General features: G+C 37.8%; 1 pseudogene; it reads right to left on the reverse strand.

The window, feature by feature from the left end:
* Window positions 1–9,531: 9,531 nt before the first annotated feature.
* Window positions 9,532–9,616, reverse strand: LOC129404459 (U2 spliceosomal RNA; annotated as a pseudogene).
* Window positions 9,617–11,851: the final 2,235 nt, after the last annotated feature.

Here is an 11,851-nt window from a genome sequence, read left to right on the forward strand (position 1 = left end):
GTAACCCCGATGAAAAAGCCACAGTTAAAGATATCATTGTTGAAAAGTACCCAGAGCTAGAGAATGCAAGCAACCAGATCCAAGGTTCCCAGCTGTTAGAAATTTCAGTAAAAATACTCCAAGACATATCATAATTAGAATGATTAATACCATGAATAGAGATGCAATACTGCAAGCAGCAAGGTCAAAGAAGGAAATCACATGCAAAAGAGCACCCCTTAGATTTATAGCAAACCTATCAGAGGAAACCTTTCAAGCCCGAAGTAAATGGTGGGATATATTGAAAAAACTCAATGAAATGAATGCCTCACCAAGAATACATTATTTGGCTAACCTCTCACTCAAACTTGAAGGAATGATACAATATTTCATGGATAAACAATAGCTTAAGAACTTCATAAACTCAAAACCAACCTTAAAAGAAGGACTAAAGTGGGTACTTTAAGACAAGAGAAACCCCTACAAGCACAACAAACCTCTACAGAAAGATGGCACAAAACCCCATGACTATAATCTCTGTCAACGTCAGTGGTCCAAATGCACCAATGAAGAGACAAAGAATGGCAAAATGGATTAAAAAACTGAATCCAACATTCTACTGCTTACAAAAAATGCATCTAAACAGTCAGAGCAAACAGGCTCAAAGTCAAAAGATGGAGAATGATCCTTCAAGCAAACAACTCCCTCAAAAATGCCCGAGTGGCCATACTAATATCCAGCAACACAGATTTCAGGCTAAAAAAGATTAAAAGGGACAGAAAAGGTCATTTTTTAATAATCAAGGGATATGTACAACAGGAAGAAATCACACTCCTAAACATATGCTCACCCAATGAGGGACCAGCTAAATACTTAATAAAACACAGTTAATTGACTTCAAGGAGCACATTGGTAGCAACACAATAGTAGTTGGAGACTTATCATCTCTAGATAGTTCAGAAAGATTAAAACTCAGCAAGGACTTATTGGATTTGAAGGAAGAAATAGAAGAGAGAGGGCTAGTAGATGTATACAAGGACTTCCCTCCCCAAGAAACCAGATACACATTCTTTTCCAGTGCACATATGGAACATTTTCCAAGATAGGCCCCATGCTGGGTCACAAAACATACCTCAATAGAATCAGAAAGATGGAAATTGTATCAACTGTCTTTTCAGACCATGATGCACTGAAGATAGAAGTTAATCATAGACAGACACGGAAAATCAAATCAAACACCTGGAAATTAAACAACTCAATGTTGAACAATGATTGGGTCAGGGAGGAAATCTAGGAAGAAATAAAAAGATACCTGAAAACAAAAAAGAATAAAGACATGAGCTACTGGAACCTGTGGGACATAGCTAAAGCAGTGTTAAGGGATCAATTTATAGCTCTGCAAGCATTTTCAGGAAGGTAGAAAGGAACACATAAATAACTTGACTTTATAGAATAAGATCTTGGAAAAGGACCAAGAAAAGGAACACAAACCAAACAGAAGGAAATAAATAATAATATTTAGAACAGAAATTAACAACATAAAAACCCAAAAAATAACTGAAAGATCAATGAAACGAAGAGCTGGTTCTTTGAGGAAATAAACAATATTGATAAACAACTAGCAAGATTCACAAAGAAAGAGAGAACCCTAATAAACCAAATCAGAAACAAAAAGGGGGACATCAAAACAGAAACCAAAGAAATTCAAAAGATCATCAGAGATTACTTTGAAAGTCTGTATGCCACAAAACAAGAAAGAGAACTTAGAAGAAATGAATAAATTTCTGTATTCCTATAACCTCCCAAGGCTGAACCAAAAAGATTTGGGATACCAGAATAGACCTATTACTATCAAGTAAATTGAAACTGTAATCAAAAGTCTTCCCAAAAAAAAAAGCCCAGGTCCAGATGGATTCACTAGCAAATTCTTTCAAAAATTTAAAGAGGACCTATTTCCAGAAATTTACACAGCCAATATCCCTTATGAACATGAATACCTCAACATCAGACCAGAATCCACAAAGTGCATTGAAGAAAAGGTTGGCAAAACCTTTCAGGACCTTAAAATGAAAGGTATCTTCAAAGATATAACACCACTGACCAAGCAAGTGGAAACAGAGCTAAGCAAGTGGGACTATCTTAAACTCAGAAGCTTCTGTACCTAAAAAGAAACAGTAACCAATATACAAAGACAGTCTACAGAATGGGAAAGGATATTCACCAAATATCACCTGATAAGGGGTTACTATCAAGGATATACAAGGCACTGATTGAACTCTTTAAGAAAAAAAGCATCCAATCCCATTAGAAAGTGGGACGATGAAATGAACAGAAACTTTTTCAAAGAAGAACTCCAAATGGACAAAAGTTACATGAAAAAAATGCTCTTCATCACTAATCTTCAGGGAGATGAGATCAAAACAACAATGAGATGTCATTTAGCACCACAGAGACTGGCACACAACCAAAAAGAACAAAAGAAACCAGTGTTGACATGGATGTGGGGACAAGGGGACTCTCCTCCACTGCTGGTATGAATACCAACAGGTTCAGCCCTTTTGGAAAACAATATAGATGTTTCTCAAAAAATAGAAATTGCACTCCCATTTGACCCATCAATACCACTTCTGGGAATATATCCTGGAGATGCAAAAAGTTACAGTAGAAATGATATCTGCACTTTTATGTTTATTACAGCACTGTTCACAATACCCAGAATCTGAAAAAAAAAAACCAGAGTGCCTGAGAACAGATGACTGGTAAAAGAAACTCTGGTACATCTGCACAATGGAATACTATGTAGCTGTTAGAAAAGATGAAGTTGGTTTCTGAATGCCCATGATCCAGGAAGCCAACTAACTACTTTTGGCACCCAGCTGCTTTCTAAAAGAAATCCCTCTAGACTGTGAACTAAGGTAGGCCCCGTGCCATCCCGGGAGGGGAAAGGTTTTTCTCTCTCAGCCTTTCCTTTCCCAGGCACCATGGCGACTCCCATCTTATAAGGCCCACTAAACAGAGGTATGAGCTTACAGTGAAACTTCTGGCAGAAATTTCTCTGGACTTAATTACTAAAATACCAGAAATCCAAAAACCGTGTGTGACCTCATATGCTCTTCATTCTCAGCAATGAAAAACAAATTATCAAATGATGCCTTTTTGGCTGTTCTGATTGTTGGGGGGAAATTCCAAATAATAATAGTGAGTTTTCTGTTGAAATATTGAATGTAATCAAAGTAAAGAGAAAGTAAAGTGAAAATCATGAGCCACACAGGTGGAAGTGGGAGGGTGGAATGGGAGGTATACTGGGGTTCTTAGTGGTAGAACATGTGCACTGGTGAAGGGATGGGTGTTTGATCATTGTATGACTGAGACTTAAGCCTGAAAGCTTTGAAACTTTTCACATGGTGATTCAATAAAAAATTTTTTAAAAATTTAAAAAAAAAGAAAAGATGAAGTCATGAAATTTGCATACAAGTGGATCAATATGAAAAATATCATGCTAACTGAAATGAGTCCAAGAGAGGACAGACATAGAATGACTGCACTCATTTGCGGAAAATAAATTAACATAATGGGAGACTAACACCCAAGAATAGTAGAGATAAGGGCCAGGAGGATCGCTCCATGGCTTGGAAGCAGGCCTTGCATGCTGAGGGAAAAGGCAGCTGAGATAGAGAAGGGACCACCAAATAAATAATGATTGGAGGGCTATCTCAAGATGGGAGATGTGTGCTGAAAGTAGACTATGAACCGAAACATGATGGACACTTAGTACCCATATTGTGAACCATAACACCCAAAAGGAGAGAGAGTAAAAGAGAATGTGCTTGCCACAGACAGAGGCAGTGGAGGGATGGGAGAAGGCAGTGGGAGGGATACTGGAACATTGGTGGTGGAAAATGGGCACTGGTGGAGGAGTGGGTGCCTGATAATTGTATGACTGAAACGTAATCATGAAAGTTTGTGAATCTGTAAATGTATCTCATGGTGATTCATTATTTTTTTTTTAAATTAAATTTTATTTATTTTAATTTCCCCCATTTTCAATATCACTTTAACTTTTAAAAATTTAGGTAAAGTACTATAAACAGTAGTTTACAATACTGTTCATAATAAAGTTTCTTGTATAACACAATCTCTTACCACCAACCTCTCCCCCCAGAGTGTCTACTTCCTTCCACCATAGTCCCAGTGTCCCACTGATATTAATCTCCCTACCCATACCTTCCATGTGGTAAACTTCCTAGTAAAGGCCAGGTCTCAATTTCTGTTGCTTCTGGGCATTTCCTATACCTCAACTTATTCCTTTACATCGCACATGAGAAAGATCATTCTGTGTCTGTCCCTCTCCTAGCTTCTCTTAGCATGGTACTTTCCAAATTCATCCACATAGGTGTGTAAAACACAAAAATAAAAAGAAGAAGAGCGCGGGCGGTGAGGCAGGCGAAGGAAGGAATGGAGCCAAGATGGTTGGTCTCACTTGCAGTTTATTCAGATCTTCCCTCTATACACTCTCCACTGGAACTCTCCCCTTGCCCCCTCACACAGCTACCTTAAATCTCCCGCATCCCCCAGCAGGCTGGGGCTTATGCAAAGGTGTGGTTACAATCCATAGGGGGTAAAGTTCTATCCCTTAGGGGATGCTTTCATTAGGACAGAATCTCTCTCAGCGGGACATCCGCCCAAGAGCAGAATTCCACGGGTGTTTTTCTCCTTTCTTTGTCCTGACGTGTAAGTATTCATATTATAAATCATTTTGTAAGGACATAGCAAGAGATGCATTAAGCTTATAGAATTGCTCTCCGGGGATCACCTCGATCTCAGACTACAGTGCTCAGGCCAGATTAGTCTTTCCTAGCCCTAGCAGGGTCCTAGTCTCCTCGTTGCTTTTGGATCATGACATGACACATGCCCATAACCAAGCTCTTAACATATAGTTAAGTGCATTAGGCACTTTGGCCAGGCCCACCTCGATGCCAGGATAGCACACAACTCACCGCTTGCCCTGGGTCCATCCCGTGTCCCTCGTCGGGACCCTGCTTTTGGGGGTGCTAGGAAGCAAAGGCAGCTGAGGCTTAAGTCAAGAAAGCAGATGCCCAGGAATGAATAATATTTGAAGCCAATTAAATCCCATGCTACCAAAGCATATGTCTTTCTTTGTCCATACAAAAAGGATATTGTTTTAAAGTAAACTATTCAAAAGACATAAGAGAGGAGAAAGACAATATTAACTTAAAGACAATATTAACTTACACTGTCCTAGCAAGGTCTGACCTTACAAATTAACAGTGTCTGATTAGGGGAAGAGCAGATAAACTGGTAGAAATGGTTACAGATAAACAAAGGAATGGGAGTGACTCGGGAGCACTTTGATGGGCGTGACTGATAAACCTAAGCTCCTTGTGGCAAGGGGAAAAGGACAAACCAATGATATCCAACACATAGGGACAAATTTTATGATTTCATCTTTTAATTTTAGCTGAGTAGTATATCCATTGTGTATATGTGCCATAGTTTCTTTGTTTATTCATCTGTTCTTGAAAACTTGGGTTATTTTCATATTTTGGGTATTGTAAAGAGCACTGCAGTGAGAATGAATGAAAATGTCTTTTCTGAAGAGCATTTTTAGGCTCTTGGTTAGATACTATGAAGCGAATTGCTGGGTCATAAGGGAGCTTAAGTCCTACCTTTTTGAGAAGTGTACTTACTGTTATTCAAAAGGGTTGAAACAGTCAACATTTCCTGAAGCAGTGAATGAGAATTTTTCCTAAATTCACACAAGCAATGAATATTTTTGTTCTTCGTGATGTGTATCAGTCTCACTGTTGATATTATTGTTTTGATTTGCATTTCCCTCATGATACATGATACAGAGAATTTTTTTCTGTTTACACTTTTGCCTTATGTATATCTTCTTTGAGGGAGTTTCTGTTCATCTTTCCCGCCTACTGTTTGATGAGGTTGAATATTGTTTCCTATAAAGTTCTATCAGTGTTTTATATATCTTTGATATTGACCATTTATCAGATGAATGGTGAGAAAATATCCACACTCAATTTGTGAGGTGTCTTTATTCTGTTTTTCATTCCTTTTGAGATGCAGAAGCTTCTTAGTTTGATGTACTCCTATTTGTTTATCTTTGCTTCCATTTGCTTGGCCATTGGGGTTGAATCATGAAGATACCTCTTGCTTCAAAGTCGTGGGTATCCTTTTCATTTGTTTGTATTCTGTTTGTTTTATTTTGTTGAAACATCTGTCTGTACTCTGGATTTATTCCTGATGGTTCTTCCTCAGTAATTTCTCTTGGCAGGCATGGTAGGGCACAAGGCATCAAATCTTGATCAGCCACATGCTAGGTAAGTGCCTTACCTCTTGTACTGTCTCTCTGTCTTTGTCATCAAGTATTCTACTTAAGTTTTCCTTTATTTAATTTATGGGTTTAGGTATGATTTTTGAGGTATTTTATTTATTTTGATTTGACTTTTGTACATGATTAGATAGGTTTCTATATTCATTATTTCATGTGTGGCGAGCCAGTTATACAAATATAATTTGTTAAAGAGGCTTTCCTTGCTCCACTTCACACTCTTTGCTCTGTTATCAAAAAATAACTATACATATATCCAAGGATCTGTCTTTGGACTCTCAATTCTATTCCATTAGCATAGGAAAGCACATTTTCATGAAATGTGGATAGCTTACAAGCAGGCACTAGAATGAACAAAAAAGTTGGCTTGTGAGCTGATCATCTGAGGCATATTCTATCTTATTTTATCACTAACCTAAATACAGTAAAGGTTAGGCTTTTGGGAGAAGGCTAAAGCAAGGACAACCTTCTCAGATCATTAGGCTTGAGGGATAAGGAAAGAACAGTTGTCCTTGCAAGCTTTTTGGTAAGAATTCAGCTCTTCATCCTTTGGGATTGGTTTTAGGAAGGGCAGAATGGCAAGAGAAGAGAACAAAAGGCATGCTGTGTCTCATTCCTTTCTTCTGGTCTCCACTTACTTTCCAAATAGCCTGACCCTAGATTTCAATTTATTTCTGTTACTTGTTAGATGCTAAACATAAGAAAATAAAATAAATCATCTGATTTTGAAGTTTCTGTGATATACTTTTAATATATCTATAGAAATTTTAAAGTATATTTTATGTGGGTGACCAAAATTATCAAATGCATATAAAATACTTTTTAAACTTTGTCTAATAGTTACTAAAATATTTTCTGATTTTATTTACATGATAGATATCTAGACTTTATATCCTGGGTTTTTAAAAATTGATTTTTGGGCCATACCCAACTGTGCTCAGGGCTCATTCCTGGATCTATGCTCATTTAGAAATCACTCCTGGTGGGGCGCAGAGGGCCATTAGGGATTCCAGGCATTGGATCCAAGTTGGCAATTTGCATTGCATACTTCCTATACTATCTCTCTGGTCCCCATCTTTCTACAACTTAAACATTAAAGTAAGATTCTCGACTCTAAGAGAATATTAGTAAAGGCAGTGTATACAAGTAGTTTCAAACTTCAAAATTGAAGTAAACATTACTAACAATTGTACACAGTACTTTACTTGAGACTGTTTCTATCAAGTGTATACTCAGCTCTCCTTTTTAATTTCCAATCAATGCAAAAGAATTTTTTTTGTCCCTTAAAATAGAGCAGTGTCTCCAGATAGCATTTTGCGTAAGTTAAAGTTATTTTGCACTTAATTTCTCCTGGACAGGTAAATCAAACTTTGCTCAAAGTTATTTCACAAGATTTTTGAAGCATATGTGTTATTTCAATTTAGGTCTATGTCTGACTAGAAACACGTAAGCAAACTCACAAGTTATCCTTAATATAGTCATTTCATGATAGGGGTGACTAATTCCTTGATTTTGTAATTCAACTTGCCTTTTAAAGGGGTTTAAATTTACATTGACCACAAAAGAGACAATTTTGACTGGAACTGTCTTTGAGCAAGGCATTGATAATGAAGTTTAAATCAGAATCAAGTTTAATAGAATTTTCTGTTCTCTCATTTCCTGTCATAAATAATAGCTACCCATTTGTTATTTAAATATATGTCATTATTCCATTCAGCTATGCTCTAAGATTTTTGAAGCCAGGAAGGAAGACTTGTCAAGGATCTTAAATTGCCCAGGCATGCTCTTTTAACAGGGGACAGAATTGGTATCCCAAAATGATGAGAGGAATTTTGTCTACGCTTGCAAGGAGATGTAAGCTGTTACAAAACCATGCAGCTATGTCTTACCATTCTTTCTTCTTCCTCTCTCATGACCTTCCATTTGTCACCATCCTCCCATTTACAGTGATTGGCTGGTGTTGCTATGAAGCTCCCGGATGTTCACACACTCTCAGGCAGTAAACCTCAGTCAGACACTTTCCTTCCATGGTCAGTGTCCAAAGATATTTGTTTTTTGTTTCTTTAAATATATATTTTTCATTAAAGGAAGTTAAGGAGGGTCAGAAAGACAATACAGGAATTAAGGCCTTTGCCTTACATGCAGCTTTCACCCGGGTTTGATGGTTCAGCCCCAAGGAATGTCTATATGTTCTTCAAGGCCCACCAGAAGAAAAGATCAAAAAACAAAAAAGGAAGAAAAGAAGTCAATGACTGTTGCTGTGCTCAGGGCTTACTCTTCGCTCTGTGCTTAGAGATCACTCCTGGCTGCATTCAGGAGAACATATGCAAATATAGGAATTGGACTCACATCAGCTGTATGCAAGGTAAGAGGCTTATCCTCTGTACTATCTTTCCAGTCCCTTCTCTCAATGTTAAAAAAATTTAGAATAAGACTTTTAGAAAAATGTTTTAAGGAAGGAGAAGCAAAGAATACCAAAAACATTCTTAGTAAATAAGGTTGAGGAAAGGGACACACTATTTGTTAATACTAAAGGAGTTAAAACTAGTAACTTTAGGGTAAGTTTTTTCCCCATGTAAAGTTCAAGTCAATAGAAGACATTCATTTGTCTTAGATAAATAATAGCCAAAAGAAACAATGCAATAAATTAACATATTACTTTGTGAAACAGAGGAAGCCAAGTATCAATGTGACTGATTACTACTGGCCCAAGTGAGGTGCCCATGACCCAAAGAAGAGATTCTTTGTGGGTGAGTGGGGTCCTTCCAAGGACTCATGAGGGTGTTTCCTTGCAGCAGTGATTTCAGAAACCAGTGGAAAAATTAGGATTTTTACTATCACCCAGAAGTAATGAGTCCATCACATTTCAGTGGTGGAGGAAATGACCTAGGAAGCTATAAAAGACAATTCCCCCTCTCCTCAACCAAGTTGCAACACTTTTCAATTCTTAACAAAATGATGGAAGCCCAGAAATCACCTTGTCGAGGTCCACCTCCAAGAGGATGTTGTGACCCACTTTCCCCAGCTGGAAATGGGAGGGATATTCTTTTGAGCAATAAAACAGAACATCAGGTTATAGTGCAAAGTCACTTTTCATGTCAAGAGACGAAGATTTCAAACCATATGAAGAAAGATAAACAATGAGTACCCAAATCGTAATGACAGAGATATTAGAATTCACTGATGAAGGTTTTAACATAAGTATAATAAAAATAAGATTCTGTACTTAAAATACTACACTTGATCTTAGCCAAAAGGCCGAGAAGCGATGTCTGTACTTAAAATAATTGAAACAGATAAAAGGATTGAGAAAAAACGATGTAATTCTTAGTAATGAATATAAAATATTCCTCTTGATAATAAATTTTCTCCCTAAAGGTGGGGGGAGGGAGAACAATTGCAAGTTAAAGATCCAACACATAGACAATATCAGAATGAAGGCCACAGAGGAAAGACATTAAATTGTTAGACAAAATAAAAATTGTTCTATCTGAACAACAAAGAGAAATAGACCAGAACAGTGAGCTGAATCTTAAGGAACTGTAGGAGTATTCCAAATAAAATTTCCATTTGTAAGTTAGAATTCTAGTGTGCTATTGTTGTGCATCAATATGGTTAAAATAAAAAATAATAACAAAACAATATTGAAGAGGAGGCAGGTTGTCAGTAGGACTGTAGATATAGAGCCATTTTGGAAATAGTTAGAGAATTCCTAAAAGCCTGAACATATCACTTCTGTATTCCCAGCCAATACAGTGTTAGACAGTTACCTCAGAGAAATGAGACAAAAGTGTGGTTTCAGAACAAAAATCTGTACAAGAATGTTTGCTATCTCCTTAATATATAAAACCACAGAAATAACCCAAAAGTCCTTCAATCAAGGAATAAAACTTTGGTACATCAAGTTTATAGTTATAAAAGTCAAAAAACTATTGACACATGCAAAACCTAGATGAAGTTCTAGAGAATTATGTTATGTGAAAACAAAATACCAAAAGTAAAAGAGATACATTCTTCACAGTTATTTTTAGAGATGCATGTTAATATAAAATCATCTTTAATTTTTTTTTATTTTTGGGTCACACTCTGCGATGCACAGGGGTCACTCCTGGCTCTGCACTCAGGAATTACGTCTGGAAGTGCTCAGTGGACCATATGGGATGCTGGGAACCGAACCCAGGTCGGCCACGAGCGAGGCAAATGTCCTACCCACTGTGCTATCACTCCAGCCCCATCTTTAAATTTTTAATAAAAATATCCCTTTAATATAAAGTATGCCATACAAAACAATGTAAATATATAATTACATACCATTTAATACTCTACATACTTTTATGAAAATAAATATGGTTAAATCTAAATGATTAAACCATTTTAGATAGGTGTTTTCTGCAGGAAACTTGTACATGAGAATTAGGTTCACTGAGGCAAGTAACAACTTAATGAACTTTTTTCCCTGCAGATTTCTGTGTTCTTTCTACTAATTTATTTTGAGTTATCATCTATGCATTTGTGAATGTTTACAACACAGATGTGAGGAAACCGCAATAAAATGTTCAAGATTGACCAGTGGTTCCTAAGGCACTCTCTTAAAATTTCTTAAAGATACTTGTAACTCTTTATGCAATTCACAGGATCAAAACTATTTTATATGTATTATTTATATTCTCTGCTGTGCTTATTTTTTTGTGGTTTTGATAAGTAAAATCATTTTGCAAGAATCAAGACTGGGTCATTAAAATGCATCCATAATCATTATATTCGTCAATGCCATGCATCGCTGTATAACTGTCATTCTGTTGTTCATTGATTTGTTTGAGTGGGTGCCAGTAACGTCTCCATTCGTTCCTGTTGTGTGCTTGTGTATCCCTATGGCGTACTGGGGGCTCTTTCAGGGTCAGGGGAATGAGGACCATTGTTGTTACTGTTTTTGGCTTATCGAATACGCCACAGGTAGTTTGCCAGGCTCTGCCGTGCAGGCGGGATACTCTCGGTAGCTTGCCGGGCTCTATGAGAGAGACAGAGGTTTTTGGGGCGGCCTCTAATCACCTTTACAGGTGTTTCCAGTCTACTAAATGTAAGCTTTTGGTTGACTAGTATGTTGTAACAATCTACACACTGACAAACATGCACCTGCCTGCGTCTCTGGGCAAAACCTGGCACATCTGTGGCCTCAGGTTGATCTCCTTAAGGTTGATGGAGTGTGCCTGGAGGTTGTTGAGCAGCTGGCAAACACCTGTGCCGAGTCCCAGGTCACCCGGTGGTTGCCTGACAGCCCCCCACAGTGGGTGAGCCATTGCGCGCACTGTCACCATGGCTCTATGTCTGATGGCGGTGCAACTCGTCCCTGTCAGTGGCAGGTGGCGACACTGCAGCCGCCCCTGCAGTTTCTCCATGCCCCACCTATGCCATTTTGTACATATCTTGCAAAACAGCCGGTGATGCCCACCAGGAATCACTCGTAGAGTTCCATGCCTGGCGTGCTGAGCCATGCGCTGTCTAAGG

The sequence above is a fragment of the Sorex araneus genome, chromosome 4, assembly GCF_027595985.1.
Source record: "Sorex araneus isolate mSorAra2 chromosome 4, mSorAra2.pri, whole genome shotgun sequence".
Lineage (NCBI taxonomy): Eukaryota > Metazoa > Chordata > Mammalia > Eulipotyphla > Soricidae > Sorex > Sorex araneus.